The following is an 18,034-nucleotide window of genomic DNA, read 5'->3' as shown; positions in this document are numbered from 1 at the left end:
GTCAATGGCTAGCCAGGGTCAAACCTTACAAGCGGGGACCACTGGTTAGTGAGACAGGGGTTAACCCCGTGTTGACTTGGACTTTGACCCGCTCTGAGGCCCGCTGTCAGTGAATAGGTGGGGTCCAGCTGGCGGGGATTAGTGCTAATCACCCCGCCACGTCGGCTGTCGCTGGAGTTCGGCCGGCGGCGACCAAAACGCGGTGGAGGGCATCGGGATTTCTCTACGGGGTCCGGTTTGTCGCGCGGGGAGCATCTACGGGGAGCTGGCAGAGTGGCGCATCCAGTGGTAGAGGTGGCTGGAGCAGGAGTGGCCTGCAGAGGCACCGACAATGAGCTTTGCGGTGGCCGGAGCTCGGGAGCGTGCGGGGATGGCGTTGCGTTGGGTAAACGAGCTAGGAGAAGAGCTATCGTGGCGCTACGCATTGCGGGGAGCGAGTTGGGCACGCCAGGGTGACCGTTTGGTCACCGGAGTGGCATCGGCAATGACCTCAGGCGGCAGCGGCTACGGTCGGCAGTGGCACGGCGTCTACGGCTCGGAATCAAAGGGGAGGAAGGAGGGAAAAGATGTGGCTGCTCACGGTGCGTGTAGGGGGCGTCGAAGCGGGCTCGAGGACGACTTGGGGTAGACAGGGCGGTGAACGCGATCTCCAGCGTCCGAGCATGAAGGTGACGATGATGAGGACGTTGCGACGCATCCGGCGGCGTGCGGTTCATCGAGGAGGTGCAGAGAGTCGCGTCGGAGGTAATGGACAACACGGGGAGGTGAAGGGAGCATGGTGGCTGCGTCTATGGCGAGCGGCGGCGACGGGCACACTCGGGTGCGTGCGAGAGAGAGAACAGAGGAGGGGGAGAAGCTCAGGGAGAGTGAGAGAGTGGTCGGGGGTCTGCGTGGCGTCATACGAAGAGGCCAGGGCAAAACGACAAGCAAGAGGTGGCCAGCGTGTGCACGCGCGCGGTGGGCATGCTCTCGTCCTCCTGGCAGAGGAGGAAGACAACAGGGGAGGAGGCGGTGGTGGGATGGGCCTGCCAGCTACACTGCTGGGCCGGTTGGTGGGCTGCATAGGTAAGCCATAGGTAACCTCTCTCTTTCTCTTTTAATTACTGTTTTCTATTTTTGTGTAAAGTTTAGGGCTTTTCTGAAACTACCTAGACCCTTTCAAAAATCACCAAACTGCACATGCCCAATGTATAGAATATATCCAACATGGAACATTTCAGTTTAGGATTATTTGGACATTTAAAATATTCACTAGCATTTAAATGCCCAAATTCAAATAGCATATGGTTTAATCGAGTGACCTTTGGATGACCTAGAAATTTGTGCACCATTTTTGGGAGAGGTTCTAGACTAATTCAAAAATGTTGAACATTTTAGAAGGGCATTTTAGGTTCATTGGAAAAGATTTTAGTAAACCCTAGTTGGTTTAAGAGGGGGTGCTAGGGGTTTCTGTCATCCCCATTTCAACTTTCTGTAAAAAGTAAACATGATGCATCACCAAAAGTTAGCACTAGGCAGACCAGAACTAGGGATGTGACACGCCCGTATATGGCCCATGGTTGTGCGGCCACTAGCAAACTAGGGAAGAAGAAGACTAGGAAATAAATAAGGCCGAATTTAACACTAGGCTATTAAGGCGATTGCACAAATTACATCCACTCGGCACAAAAGATCACCACCAGTGCAAATATAGGGAACACCCTACAATATACAAAAATTGCTTGCTGTTTTCTTTAGCCGGTGGCTGCACATTAATAATAAATTTTGCATCGCACCAAAACATATTACAACTATATAACAAAAGGAAGGTTGGCATAAAACTTAACAGTCTAGCAGATAAATGCACCACCAGAAGTTCAGAAGCTCGGTTCATTTGACCTGACTGTTACGTTTTCAAGCTGTATTGTCCAATGGAGCACCATAACCCTCGCCTTCATTTCTCCTAGGCTCCTGAACAACATAGAAAATGTTTGATAGTCTGGTTTCAAAACCATGCATATCTTGACGACATCGAACAATGTCTCTCCTTGTTTCACAAAGGGTCTCTGTTAGGGAATGGACTTGTGTCTGGAGCGCATATACAACATTGCTTTGAGTTTGCATATCTTGATCATGAGGCAGTTTGGACGAGATTGCCTTAACAACCAACCCAGTATTACGCAGGAACGTGCTTTTGGCACTGTTAGTGGACAGGTACTGTCAGATTTCGAGTTCCGGCAGACCCTTGAGGTTCGACCTCTGGGTGCGCACAGAGATCTCTCCCCTACCAACTCACGTCCCAAAGCTCCATGCGGAATCTAAGCTACCAAAGATGAGCAACACAAGAGACAGGAGGTTTATACTAGTTCAGGCCACCACTGTGGTGTAATACCCTACTCCAGTGTGTGGTGTGGTGGATTGCCTCTGGGGCTGATGATGAACTATACAAGGAAAGAACAGCCTCGCGAGGGATGTTCTTGTGGTGGTGTTTTCCCTTCGGAGGGGGTCGATTCTAGATGCCTCTAAACTATGGTGGCTAGCCCTATATATAGAGAGGGAGGCCCTGGTCCTCTTCCCAAATATTGAGCGGGAAGGGCGCCACCAATTGGCCATTTTGAAGGGAAACATGTAGTACACTTATCCTGACTAAAGTTGGTGCTCGCCTGCCAAATACTCTAACGATGACGCCGTCTTAGGCTCCACGGTGACCTCCATCCTGCCGTTCTGCTGGTCTTGGTCTTATTGCTCTGAAATGGTAGCCTTTGCCTGATACCTTGGCCTGCGCTTTCCCCCTTTGCACCAAAGAGGAAACAAGGACATTGCGCAGGACGGCGCCCGCCTGGCGTCCGCCTGGCTTCGGTCGTCATGGCTTGCGTCACGGGCACCTCGCGAGGTACCCCTGCCTTGATCTCTCCGCCTCCTCACGAGCCTTCCTGACGAGGCTGCGCCTGAGGAAGCTGCCTGTTGTCCGCCCCGCGAGGCTTGGCCCCTCGCGAGGGTCTTGAGCTTGAGTTGATGAGGATGGGCCGTACTGGGCCATTCCTTGAGCCACGCTGCAGGCCGTAGGCAGGCAAGTCTGGGTACCCCCGTTCCCAGAACACCGACAGTAGCCCCCGGGCCCAAGGCGCGCCCGGACATGGCTTAGAAGAGAAGCAAAGAGGCAAGTGCGAAGCACCACGGGCCCCAGCAGCCTGCGGCATTGGGCACCGCATGGAGGTTGATTGGACGTGGGTGCCTCCGTTTCCCCACACCCCTCATTATGCGCCCGGCTAGGCGGACCCGTGGTTGCACACAGTCATTCCCTCTTCGCCGTTCACGCGTCCCCTGTTCTTCCTTCCCCTTGAGCTCCAACCTTTGCTTCCAATCCAACTCGAACTCTCCCCCCTTCCCGTCGCCATGTCGCCAACAAAGAAGGAGAGAGGGAAGAAGCACGCGCCTTCACCCCGCTCGCCGCCGGCAGCAGCTCCCGCTGTCGATCGGTCAATCATACTCAACCCAGAAGCCTTCGACAATGTCAGCTCTGCTCTCGCCTCTATCTTCATTGAACGCGGGAGGACGATGGTCTAGCCTGCATCTCACTCATCCTTCGACAGGGTCGTTATGGAGGTCCGGTTCTTCGCTGATGCCCTATGGGCGGGTCTCGTTCCCCCCTTTTATGCCTTCTTCAATGTTGTGCTCTCCCATTACCAGATCCACATGATGTACTTGTGTCCTGAATCCATTACTCTCCTTGCCATTTTCGCCTTCGTTTGCAAGGCCATGGTGGGCATTCCTCCTTCCGTTGCCCTCCTGCGCCACTTCTTCTCTTTGCGCCTGAGCGACCCCACTCAATGCTCGGGGTGTGTTAGCTTCATCGCCGTGCCGGAGATGGTCGCTTTGGGGATCGATTTCAGCCTTGCTCCTCCTACGGCTGGGTTCCAAGAGAAGTGGTTGTACGTGGACGTCGGGGTGCCCAGCCCCCGCCCTGGAACCCAACCTTGCCCGTTGTCCCCAACTCGGGCTAGGGCCATGAGATGCTCACGAGCCCCCGGCTCGCCTTCGTTTGTCGTCGCTTCCGGAATTTGAGGGCGCTCGATGTGACGGCGCCCAAGGTGGTGAAGGAGTTCCTTTAGCGTCGTATTGCTCCTCTCCAGTGTCATTCCTGCCAGATGTGGGCCTTTTGCGGGGCATGAAGACCGCATGAGGCTCCAGGAGGAAGATCTGGCACCCGAAGTGCTGAGGACGGTGCTCAAGGTCCTGACTGGCGATCCTTCCCCTGGCAGCCTTCGGCAAGGGGCTGCCCTCTTGTATCTTTGCTCGGGTAGGGCCGATTTCATGAGGCAGATACCCATCTTCGACGAATGGGGGCTGCGCCCTGTCAGCCTCACGGGGCCCCGCGAGAACCCGATCGCTCTGGTTGCCCTTCCGGTCGCCCATGGTGGTGCTGCCTCAGATGAGGGAGCGGGAAGGCTAGGACCACCGGGAGCTGAGGTGGCTGTTGTCGAGGTGCCAATGCCGTGCGAAGCTTGCTCCAGAGCAATGGCAGGCAAGCAGCTGCAGCCTGCGACTCCTGAGGCCAGGGCTCCCGAGGCCACGACCGTCCCTCATGAGGCAGTGCCTGGCGGCGTGTCCCAGGCCGACTCCCTTGCCGTCGATCTCCTTGACGCCTCCCCCACGCAGCAGACTGATCCTTGCATTGAGCGTCTAGGCCGCTGCCGCGTGGACTTCGTGGACCTCCACAAGAGGAAGGAGGCCTCGGGTGGCGACGATCGCCCTTGTCGCCCATTGAAGTGGAGGAAGTATTTCGCCATCGATGAGTAAGTCCTCTTCTTTCTCAATCCCTTACTTTTCCGTTGCTTTAGCTGATTATAGCCTTTCAGGGCCCTTCCTGCCGAGTTCATGGAGACGGCTAGCGAGCTCTTCCGGGGCACAGCCAGCTTGTCCCGCGCTCCTCCCCTGGTCGTGGACGGTGACCGGCTGAGGTCGATCTTGGGTTCCTCCTCGGGGGGCAGGCCGGCGCCAGGATGGACTCCTGGCGAGGCCCGTCTGGCGATCATGGGGGTGCCAGCCCCCAGCCCCCTGCCGAGAGGAGGCATGCCGCCTCAGGGCCCTCCGCATGCGCCAGGGGCGGAGGACGACACGGAAAACGTGCTCAGGCGCGCTCGGGAACGTAGCGCCCTTCGTTGGGAGTTCCTTCAGAAGGCGGCGGACGCGGTGACTCAGCTCGGGGTAGAGCTCGCTGGTGAGGATGCACGCCTCGAGGCCAAAGGGCCGCGCCTTGCTGATGGGAGGCGCAAGCTGAAGGTGGCCGTCAGCCTCACGTGCCTCCAGCGTGACCTTGAAAACGCGAAGGCCGAAGCATCACTGGTGGCCTCGTGGGAGGCCTGCTCCCAGGCCGTTGAGGAGGCTCATGAGGCAGACCAACGAAGCAGGGCTGCGGAGGAGCGTGCGTGGGAGCTCCAGGCATGGAGCAACTCTCTGCAGCGGCAAGTGTAGTTGCACCAGGCGGCCCTTGTCTCACTGAAGGGGGCACCTGATGACGAGGTAGAGCTCCTGAGGTGCGAGGAGGCGCTGACGTTGGAGGCCTCCGAGCGCCATCTCGACCTTGAGCGGTTGGAGATGAGGGAGCGACTGGTGGCCCAAGTGGAGGATGAAGTTGGCGCGAGGGAGACCCATGTCCAAGAAGAGGTCAACTGTCGCGTGGCGGAAGCTCGCTCGAGTCTTGAGGGAGAGTACGAAAGGAGGTTGGGGCTGATCAGGACCAAAGCTGAGGGCAGGACCGTTGCCTTCAGGACCAAGCTGACTGAAGTGACGCGGCGCGCGGATGCCTCTGCGGCCGCTCTTGGTGCAGCGCAGGCGGAGCTGGCTTCTTCCCGTGCTGAGCTGCTTCTTCTTCAACAGAGGGCTGACAAAGCCGAGGCCGTTGCGCGGCGGAATGAGGAAGAGATTCGTCAGCGGCAGACCCTGGAGCATGTGCATGGCCCCATGCTCCAATCTCTCAGGGAGAGGGCCAATGCAGCCTTGGGCAACATCTGCGAGACAGCCGTTGCGGAGCCCCGCGTCATCAACTACGCCGGCAACCTCCGGTTCTTCACAGACATGGTGATGCAGCTGGAGACCCGCTCTGACAGGGCCCACAGGCTTGTTGAGGAGAGGAGCCAAGCCCTGCTTGGACGTGCTTTCTCCTGCGTCTTCAGCTATCTTCAAGACAGGGACCCCCATTTCGACTTTGATGCTGCCATTGCTCCGGTACCCGTAGCCATCCGGGGCGATCTGGCGCAGTGGGTGGAGGACAACGTGGATGCCCTCATCAGGGCCTTCGCCATTGATGATGACGGCGTGGTTATGGCCGCAGATGAAGACGGCGTTGTGAACGAGCATGACGTTGATAACGGCGATGGCGTGGGTGATGGTGAGGCCAGTGACGCCAGTGATGCCTCTGGACGCGTTCCTGAAGATGCATTGGGAGATTTGTCTGATTGATCACGTGCCACCTCCGATGTTTACCCTGCGCGGAAAGAGCTCGGGCTCGGCCCTGAAGGTTGTAAGAGCATTTTGGGAAGGGAAGCCCCTCGTGTAAAGGTTTGCAGTTAGTATACTTGTAGACATAACACCGTATGTATGCCTATGCCGAGCTAGTGGCCCCGCGGTGGGTCTGCTGACCTATGTACCTTTGACCCGGGCAGGTTTCGAGCGAACCTGCGGGGGCCGCAGTGCCTTGAATGTCTTCTGGGTGAACTCATTGATCCTGCCTTGAGGACCTCCTGAGAGGGCGCGGCGATAGCGGTCTGGATTGCAGACGCTAACTTGGGACGCAAGGCCAAAATCAGAACGTGAGAGATTGCCCGAACAAGACTAAACACCTCTTCCCCGAACACACGCAAGCCTCAAGCTCAAATCCAACTTAAATTCAAATCGAAGCAACTTGACAGCAGAGGAAACAAGGCAAAAGGCAAAAAGGAGCGTCTGATACCTAATCTAGTCTTCGACGTGTTCTCACCAGCACGGAGCTAAGTGCTGCCACTGGGCGTGGGCGGGAGCCCCCGAGGCCCGAGGGCGGATCTCCGGAGACTCCCGGGCGTGTATAACCCCGCTCATTATTACGTGAGAGTGTCACGGGCGGTGAGCTTCGCAGGCACTAGGCCTTCTTCACAGGTACCGGCCTTGCTTCATATCGCCAGACGAGGGCCCCGCCTTGCGCCACACTCTACCGCCAGCGACGGCGACCGGAGACCGAGGACGACGCCAATGGGGTAGAGCGGTCACCTGCGGTTCCCCCGACGACCACGGGTCCTCTGCCGGGGGCAGGCCCTGAGGCACCTCCCCGGCAGAGGGGCTATCTCCTGAAAACGCCTTGCTCCGAGCGCCACGGGGGCGAGCCCGGATCTTGGCCCCTCTCCTGCAGCCACCGGTGTTCTCCTCCCGAGGGATAGGAAGCTGCAGCATGGGGCAGCCATCTGCCGCGGCGACCTGTACCTCCTGCGACCCATGGTTAGCATAAGCCTGCCTCTGAGGAATTAGCGGTACCCGATAGTTGGTGCCACCAGCGCGGTCATTGATGCTCTCTTGAGGTTCCTGAAAGATCCCAGCCTCCGGCGCCTCTTCCCCCCAGGCTGGCCCAAGGAACAAGCCATGGTCTTCTTCCAGCGCGCGCCCTTGATCCACCATGTGGGGCACATAAGCTTCTGGGGCCACCGCCCCGAGCGCCTCGTTGTAGTGCCCCATGCGCCACACAGTCCTGCTTGAAGTGCTGTCTTGGGGGTGGTAGTGCGGCGGCCTGCTGGGGCCGTAGGCTGTAGCGAGTGTTCCCTCGCCGGCCGGAGGTGGAGCCGACGCTGCTGGTCGCCCGGCGCTGACGGCCAGGTTAGCACTGGGGAGGCCTTGGAATCCGCTCGGAGTTGCGCGGGTGCGTATGGGGACTCCATACGGCCCGACCTGGATCTGGGGTGGCAGCTGGACGAAGAAAGGATGAGCCCCCGAGGCGGCGGAGCCCAGGAGCTCTGCCACTCGCTCTAGCAGCACGTCGTGGCCACCCTCTAGCAGCCTGCATCATAGTAGTTCTTGGGCCACCATGAGCGCGGCCCATGAGTTTGCCTGCTCCGTCGGGTGTACGGGGTTGTGGCCGCGGTGTGGCTTGAAGCCCTTGCTGCTGACAGCATCTGTCGCGGTGTGAGGGCAGGCGGTGCCTGGCCACGTAGCCCACGGCCCGCAGGGCCCTATGGAGCGCGGGCTGCCTGGGGCACGAGGTTTAGGTCGCCCTGGGCAGGCGGCTTGGCGTGGGCGGGCCAGGCGGCCGAGGGATCGGCGTTGGCCGTCGGGTCGCCGGACATGAGGATGACGACGCGATGGAACACGAGGCGGCAGAAGAAGGATTCCGGCACACCCCTACATGGCGCGCCAAATGTCGGATTTTGGGTTTTGGCAGACCCTTGAGGTTCGAACTCTGGGGTGCGCATGGAGATCTCTCCCCTACCAACTCACGTCCCAAAGCTCCGCGCGGAATCTAAGCTAGCAAAGATGAGCAACACAAGAGACACGAGGTTTATACTAGTTCAGGCCACCATTGTGGTGTAATACCCTACTCCAGTGTGTGGTGTGGTGGATTGCCTCTGGGGCTGATGATGAACTATACAAGGAAAGAACAACCTCGTGAGGGATATTCTTGTGGTGGTGTTTTCCCTTCGGAGGGGGTCAATTCTAGATGCCTCTATACTATGGTGGCTAGCCCTATATATAGAGAGGGAGGCCCTGGTCCTCTTCCCAAATATTGAGCGCGAAGGGCGGCAACAATTGGCCATTTTGAACGGGAACATCTAGTACACTTATCCTGACTAAAGTTGGTCCTCGCCTGCCAAAGACTCTGACGATGACACCATCTTGGGCTCCACGGTGACCTCCATCCTGCCGTTCTGCTCGTCTTGGTCTTGTTGCACCGAAATGGTAGCCTTTGCCTGATACCTTGGCATGCGCTTGCCCCCTTTGCACCAAAGAGGAAACAAGGACGCTGCACAGGCCGGCACCCGCCTGGCGTCCGCCTGGCTTCGGTCGTCATGGCTTGCGTCACGGGCACCTCGCGAGGTACCCCTGCCTTGATCTCCCTGCCTCCTCGCGAGCCTTCCTGACAAGGCTCCGCCTGAGGAAGTTTCCTGTTGTCCGCCCGCGAGGCTTGGCCCCTCGCGAGGGTCTTGACCTTGAGTTGACGAAGATGGGCTGTACTGGGCCATTCCTTGAGCCACACTACAGGCCGCAGGTAGGCAAGTCTGGGTACCCCCATTCCCAGAACACCGACAGGTACTGACCCACTGCAGCAAGAGCTGACATTGCGGTTATAGTTTCCTCGCCACCTTCAGAAGGTGGCGGTTCCACCACTTTTTCCATAGCTCGCTGAAAAGTTGAGTTTTTACATTAGTGGTACCAGAACAGAAGATATTAAGGAGGCAGCAAAACCAAACAAAATAGCTTTGGTCTGTATACAGAACTTATTCCGGTGAACCCATGTAAAATATTAGTTGTATTTTATTGCAAAGTACATAAGAAAACCGGGTTCCAAACATATTACCATGTACCACCACTAATATATTGTCCATTTCTTCACATTGCATTGAGGGCTAAGGATAAAGAGACGAAGTTTATAATACGGTAAGCACAGTATGACATCATTCATATAACAAAACAACTGAGAACAGACAAACATGCAATTGTAACATTGTGTGGGCAAGTCCAGCACGGAACTAGATTACGGGTCAAGATCAAAGGAACATCACTCCTCTCTTTTAAACCTTGTAAGGTGCAATGATACACTAAGACAATTGTGTATAATATTGAAAAGAGTAATAGACATGCAGTTCAGGGCACAAGTCAGAGTAAGTAGTAGTTAAATAGCATGAGGATTAAGGACTTAGAACAGCGGCTTTGACTGGTGTAGTCATTCCCTTCTTCTTGTTGGTGTGATATTCCTTGAAGATTTCCACAGCATTTGGTTCAGGTACTTTTTGGTCCTTGCGGGCTTTCCTCTGCATTTCGAACAAGTCAATATAGATATGATAATATGGTACAACAAAAAGAGTGAAATAGCAGCTAATTACAAGAGCCTCGCAGTGTGCAATATAGCTACGAGATCCTGTCGTCTGTTGGAATTTCACTTTCGTACGGTTGGCCTTGTTCTTTGAACAGTTCACCTACAAGAAGATAGATTTGTGTGGCACATGCGTAAATAGGACTTCAACATGTGATCTGATCACATATATATATAATCTACCTGATACTTCGGATCATACCAGTGTTTAACAAGGCCCCTCCTGTCTTCATCCGATATATTTTCCACTAGAGATGTTTGGGAAAGTTCACTGTTAGCCTTGCCTTCAAAGTGAGTTTTCCTCAAGTTATACGGATACTGTCGCAGAGCAGACTTGAAAACATGGGTGCAAGCTTGTCTGGTTGCATCATCTTGGCTATCCAACTTGAACCTCATCTGTTGAAAATTATGGGAGTCTCATTATCAGCAACCTAGAAAGTATGGGACAAAGCAAGACGATATTACTAGTTTCCATACATAACCATACTTATAGATAAATGGTCGAGAAAGGTGTTGAACTGGGTTTCGTCTTTGTCATTCCTGTACTGAATCCATGTTGGGAGGATACATACATGACACCTAACAGCAATCGATGCCTCTGATACTAACTTGGCTGACTCTGTAGCATCACGTGGTCTTTTTAAACCTGCCTCAAAACGGATCTCCATTCTTCCTCCTCTAGATTTAATTAACCTATTGAGAATTATCCCTGATGTTTGTTTCCTCTTGCGCCTAGGTGCTAGTCCAACAACGAACAAAGGAAGTGTTACTATACATCAAACTGTGAGACTACATATAAAGAAGCATGCAACTGTAACTTGACTCTAGCAATTACCTTCTTGCTGTTGAAGCTCACAAGGTTCATCTGATATTGCCAACTCGTCTTGTGTCAAGAGTGTTTGGGAAGTAGTGTCAGGTTGCAAGGGAGCTTGGGAACATGCTGCTAGCTCAGTTGACACATGAGTAACTCGTGCAGCTGGTAGTACTATGGTAGATGTTACAAGAACTAGGGCTGTCTCTGCTTGTTTGGTGGCAGCTATTTGTTTCTGTTTGGCTTTTTTTGCAGCTCGTGTAGCATGGGATGCCGTGTTTGTAGAATTTTTCACCGGACTTTGACCTTCTATTGAACCATCAGTACCAGCAGAATCTGCAGGATTCATCCGCTTCTCATTCCCTGCCATTCTGTGTTTCTTCCTCTTTCTCTGTGCCATGTTAAGTCAAGCCGGCAAGAAAAACAAATAACAATTTAGTTCTTCAGAACAAATTGATGCGTGATGCAGACGAACTGAACTTTGATGTTAGACAACCACATGATAGGAGGATGTAATATGTATGAAAAACAGGACGGAAGAGATAACCAGAACTATGATATGTAAACTAAGAAGAAGACATTTCACCAAATTAGAAGAAATGCAATGGAAGGTAGACACCATATGAAAGACGCTACAAATATCGCTCTGCCAAGTTAACATTGTCTCATCATAAATGGCGTTTAAACAAATGTGAAGTAGTACAAGAAATAAATCATATGCAAGGTGCAAACAACATCACACTACCATGTTAGAGGACTCTCGTCATTAGTGCCATTGCATATTCACAACATTGCATATTCACAGCTTATGATGTGTAAACTAAGGAGAAGGCATTTCAACAAATTAGAAGCAATGAAAGCTAGAGACCATATGAAAGATGCAACGAATATCACTCTACCAAGTTAAAACTGTCCCGTCATAAGTGATATTTCAACAAATTAGTAGAACCAGCTAGAATAGAATGCGAGATGTAACCTATAGCACACTCCGAAGTCAAACGTGTCTTATGATAAGTGATTGTTGTAGGTTACACAACAATAGTAATTTGATGTAAGAACATGGTGTGATAGATAGATATTGTATGTTCTAGAAACAGGAACACGTGTCTTATTCAAGTATAATGTGTAAACTAAGCAGATGGAGTTCAACAAAATTAGAAGCAATACAAGCTAGACATCACACATAACATGCAACCACATATAATAGTGCCAAGTTATAGGGAGCACCGGTGATGGCGCACTAGTGGAGACGTGCTCATCATAAACACATCTTTGTTGAGTGTCTATTCATGTGTTGTCTTGGAAATCATCTTGGGTGTGTGGAGGAGTAGAAACTGTAGAGGCCCTCCATTCGGAACGAGCACCTTTATCCGCTGCCTTGCTAACTTCCTTCCGCTTTGTTGATTTTGAATTGTCAAGTAAAACCAACAAGAAAAAGCAATAAAATTCTCTCTTCAGAACTCATTCATGCATGATACGGACAATCACTACTTTGATGTAAGGAAAATACATGATACCAGGATGGAATATGTATGAAAAACAGGACGGCATGGCATGTTCACAACTGTTTGTGTAAACTAAGCAGATACCATTCCAACAAATAAGAAGCAATGCAAACTAGACACCACATGAAAGATGCAACCAATATGACTTTGTCAAGTTAAAAGGACCCCATCATAAATGGAATTTCAACAAATTAGAAGCAGCGCATGCTATAAATCATATGAAAGATGCAACTAATATCGCACTGCTTATACTAAAGGTGTCTCGTCATATTGATTGATGCGGGATACAAAAAACAATAGTTTTATGTAAGGACATGCTTAATAGACAGATGTACTATGTATTAAATACAGGAAGGCATGTCACATTAATAGGTATAATGTATAAGTTAAGCAGGCTAGCACATGCAGTTTAACCAGATTGGAAGAATTACAATCTAGACAACATATGCAACATGCAACCACATATCACGCTGCCAAGTTAGAGCAAGCACCTGCGATGCTAGTGTAGGGGAAATGTTGTAATCAACTATAGAGCTATGTTCACTATCGTCATCTAGCATTTCTGTTTCTTGAGAATCATGTCGGGAGGCTGACGCTGCATTCTTTAAATGAGAATCATGTCAAAAATAAGTGATTGATGAGGGATACACAAGAACATTAGTTTGATGTAAGAACATGGTTAATACACATATGTACTAGTATGTACCAAAAATAGAAAGGCATGTCATATTCAAAGGTATAATATCTAAGCTAAGCAGATGCAATTTAACCAAATTGGAAGCAATACAAGCTAGACATCCGGCTGGAGTGGTGAGCATGATCATCTAGGACCTGAGAGCCTAGTGGGAGGCGGGCTGCTTCGCCACCATCGCAGCTTTTTAGTTGGCTTCCAGGTGATGCCTATCTTTGCTGGGCTTGTCACTGGCTCGGCCATTGCCTTGACTAGCTATTTCTCTTCAAGGGCTGTTTGGTTTGTGACTAACTTTGCCAAATGTTGCCACGCCTAAAGCTAGGCAAGTTTGACTAACTTAGGTGAGTGTTCGGTTCAAGCCACACCTTAGGCAAGCCACACTTGGACCCCACATGGCATACACACAAAAATTGTGGCAAGATTCCTTAGGGTTGCCAACTTGTGGCTTTCATTTTGATGAACTAACCTTAGGCAAGCTTGGCAAAAATATGTGGCAAAGTGTGGCAATGCAAGGCCTAGAACCATATAGCCCCAAAGACCGACTTCGGCCTTTCGAATACAAGTTAGACACCATATGGAACATGCAACCACATATGACACCGCGAAGTTAAAGCAAGCACCTGGGATGGTGGTTCATTGCGAGCGAGGTCATCAACTCTAGAGCTCCGTTTACCGTCTCCATCTGCTGACACTACACCCTTTATAGTGCTGTAATGTGTCATGCCTAACCGCGAAGAAAGCTGGCTCAACTTCTCTCTTATCTTTTTTGCTTCTCTCGAGGCAAACTCTGAAATACCCTTGCATAAAAACACAATAGTGAGAGTATGGGCGAAGTGTGTGCAGAACTAATGCACTGTAAAAGTAGCAGATAGCAGGTGGCTGACAAATAAATGACATGAGACATATGATAGCTCTACAACATTGCATGGCAAACAAAATTAGATTCTACTCAGCATGATTTTGTAATATATGAGCACAGGATGCAGGTACTCCTCCAGCACACCACCACATGTGGTCATATCTAAGATAACAGTTGACTAAAAATAAATAGGTCAGTCGACTTTTTTAATGAACCGTCCGATCTATAAGGAACAGGCAGATGGCCTTTGTCTACCTCCCGCCAGTCACTATTGACAATCTTTCTTGAACTGCCAACGACCATCGGCCCAGACCCCTGCCTCCGCCGCCCTACCCTCCCCTCGACCTCACACCACCGTCTTGCTTGGCAGTGCCCCCAGGACACCCCTTTAATCCCGGCCGACCTCCAGATCGGGCGCCAGTAGCTCTAGGCTGCACACGCCCCTAAGATAAACACCAAGGCGCTGCTTCCCCGACATAATAGGCGTACTAGCGCCTGTTATGCCGGGGAATGCTTCCGTTAATTGGGAATCAACTGGCCAGAAATTGAAATCCGGGGGGGGGGGGGGCGACGAACCTCTAGCTAAGGTGAAATAGTATATGAGGAGAAACCTTGTGCATCGCGAGTTACTAGGAACATCTAGTATGAAGAAGAAGCGGTCAACTAGTGTCTTCTGTGGGATGAATACCGTGCAAGCAGACACGTAATATTTGCACGAATAAGGGAAGAGGAGTACCCTTATCGGTTGCCACTGTGGTGTTGATATGTCGGGGTGATCTTCTTGTTTTTCCTGAGGGAACCGATGTTTTGGAGAGCTATGGATCCTTGGACAAACCCATGGCCAAATTGTTGACTGTGTTGCCATGGCTGTATATCAGCGGAGGGGAAGCATATCCGAGGCGACGAAGGACGGTGTAGCAGGAATAGCTCCGGTGCGGTGGACGATGGTGAAGTTGGAGCGGCAGCGGTGAGGCGCGGGACGGCGTGGTTGAACTGGCTCGGGTACTGACGGCTCGGCCTCGGCTTCCACTACTAGCCATGGAGGGCGTTGCGGTTGAGGTTGCGGTGGACGATAACGTCAGGGTATCGGCTCCAGCGTGATGGAGGAGGGCGGCGGTTGATGGGTAGGATGGGGTGGCGGATGGAGGACGCCGGGGTTTTGCAGCTGGTGGAGAGGTAGTTTTGGCGCCCACGGAGTACGAATGGGGAATCATACTGGTGGGCGGGGGGGGGGGGAACCATGTTTCGGTCTGGGACGAGCTTGTTTTTGGCTTTTTTGAACAGAAGATGGGACGCGCTTGTTTGAAGTTTGGGGAAAGTACAAACTTTGCCCCCCTCTTCAATTTCGGACCTACTGCGTGTCGGGGGTAGGATGGTAATCCCCTGTGTCCCAAATAATGGGCTGGAGCGACTTTGTCCGCATGCATGTGTGCTTAGGCGGCCATTGTGTATGAATGTTTTTGGAGGCGGTTGTGTGGCGTCTAGATGAAGCTACAAGCCTAACCCAGGTTAGACCTTTCGATGTCGGGCCGGTAGGTTTCACGGGTCGGAGTTATTAGAAAAGTAATTTCCTTGTACTACCAAACATTGGTCTCACACGGTTTCGGGCGAGTAGAGGCTCTTTTGGCGCTTAGTTCGAAATTTTGAAACACAGGCATTCACGGTTTGAGTACTCTTGAACTATGAGGATTGACCTAAATAGACAACATTATATTTGACCTTGTATGTTTGAAAACCTCATTAAATTATCTGCTTCTTTTTGAAATTTTGACACTTGAAAATCCTATAACTACAATTATTTTGGAATGGAGGAGCTAAATTTGAATCTATTTTGTACACGACTACATATGCTATTATGTACAAAACCAGAGCAAAGATTGGTGCCCACATAGGTATGATTTACAAATGCCATGATATCAAATTCAAATAATTGAATGGACTTCATGTTGAATTCGATTTTTTAAACCACCTTAAGTTGAATTCAAATGTATGCTAGTTCATAGGTAGATATTTATAATGTTCATTGTGTAACTTTCGTATGTATAATGTGCTTTACACACACAACATGAACTATACTCACGTTTATATTCGATTGCTAAAGCGATGCATTGTCTGGAGTTCAAAATACTAACTATGTGGATCAATTGTGTCGAATAATAACATAGACATGCTCAAATTCGATAGAATCTAGATGTCTGATGGATCAATGCCCGCTCCTTACGTGAATTGCAAATATCATGATCCCATCCTAATATTTGGATAAAATTTATATCTTTAATCAATGTGTACAGTAGTCTTTTACATGTAGTTTCACTCTCCTTCGGTGGTCTCTCACACATGCTCACACACTCTCTCCCGAGGTGTCTTTCTCGCACACATGCTCTAGATATAACCCTCCCTCCCTCTCATAACCATTTACAACTGTTTTCACTAACCTTTATCACAAACACTCTTCCTCTCGCAAGCATACACACGCACAATCCCCATTGACCCTTTCTATATACATGGACCTCACTACGTGTCTCATGTATGCACATTATCTTTAGGCCCGTCTCTCAGGCATTGTCTCACACCTCCCTTCCTAATCGACGAGTATGATTCTAGCAGAGCATTCTGTAGGATGCCCCTTAAAGTTAGGTTGGATGAATAGTAATATCAGAGATAAAGGGGTTACCTTAGTCCGAGAACCTAGGGTTACAAATCCTAGCCGGCTTTGTCAGTGGACACAGAGTCCTTCACAATTCTGCTATCATTGTCTTGTAAGACTAGTCATCCTTGGGCCTTCCTAAATGCGTCACGGGCCGACCAATGTGGCGCAGGATGGAACTGAACGAAGGGCCTCACCTCGACCTACCGGACCTCACGCGGTGACACACCCTTTGCCCCCACGTCTCATTATCTTCTCACACCCACACATACCAACACAAACACCACACACACAAAAAAATTCTCCTGGTGCCTCTATTCCCTCCCCCCTAGCATATACACACTCAAGGGAATGGAATCTCTCGTCGTGATGTCATATTCGTCTCTCTCTCTCTCTAGACCACTCTCATTTCTCATGCTATCTCTCCCACGACCCCCCCCCCCGTCGGCCCCTCTATCCATGCCTCTCTTGAATACGTAATACACACACATACCTCTCTAGGCCCCGCCAAATGCATCAACTACACATTCACACATGTTACATCATGTACCCCATTGATCTAAAAAGCCCTCTCTTCACGTTTATTTCGCATACAACATTCCTTTTGAATAAAGTGTGGCCAAAAAAATTATTTTAGAGTTTCTACATATATACAACATTACAAAGTTATATGGAGGAGTACGAACACTAATTTGCATTGCATGGTGCCCACAATGATATTTATTCCGCACTGTGAATTTGTATATTTTTATACTATATACAAAGTTAGTCATAATAAAGACAAACGAAGAGCGTCTCTCTCTCCATCGCATACCCCCCCTGTACGACCCTTTCACGTATGCACACAAAACTATCTCCAAGTCTTCTAAAAGTAAGCCCCCAGAAAATTCACACATGTTTCATCTTTCTCTCGCGATATATGCAATGACGATCATTGTATTTGAAGCAAAAGCATGATACGTACATTGGACTTCAGAATCCACTCATTACGGTCACCATTTACATTTAGTGGTTATTATACAGTCACGGGCTCACGGTACAACTCTGTATTTGCTCATGACATGACTAGTTGACCAGTTAAACGCTCCACGTGGCACCTCTAGTGTTGCATCACATTATCTCACTACCATGGTGCCCACCTGTCGGCTTGTATCTACTCGACATCTACACTCTTATAAAATACATAAAATACAATCTTATAAAAAACAGAGTTGGTGATGATGGTGTGCCTTCCATCCTGCAATATAGGTCGTCCGATTTATATCTGACGGATAGGAAAGAAACTATGGCAATTTTGCAAAAAGGTTACCCACACACCTCTCCACATTTGCAAATAAAGCATTCCCTCGTTCATCCTTTTCTCTCACAAGATAAACTAGTCATACAAATGCATCTTGATGTTACATGCAACGAACAGGCATCTTGCTAGTAAGAATGAAAACACACGACAAAAATATATTTGGACGGTGGTTCGAAGTCATGACCGCG

This window comes from Triticum aestivum, chromosome 2B (assembly GCF_018294505.1).
Source record: "Triticum aestivum cultivar Chinese Spring chromosome 2B, IWGSC CS RefSeq v2.1, whole genome shotgun sequence".
Taxonomy (NCBI): domain Eukaryota; kingdom Viridiplantae; phylum Streptophyta; class Magnoliopsida; order Poales; family Poaceae; genus Triticum; species Triticum aestivum.
The sequence above is the reverse complement of the archived record's forward strand: the minus strand, read 5'-3'. Positions refer to the sequence as shown.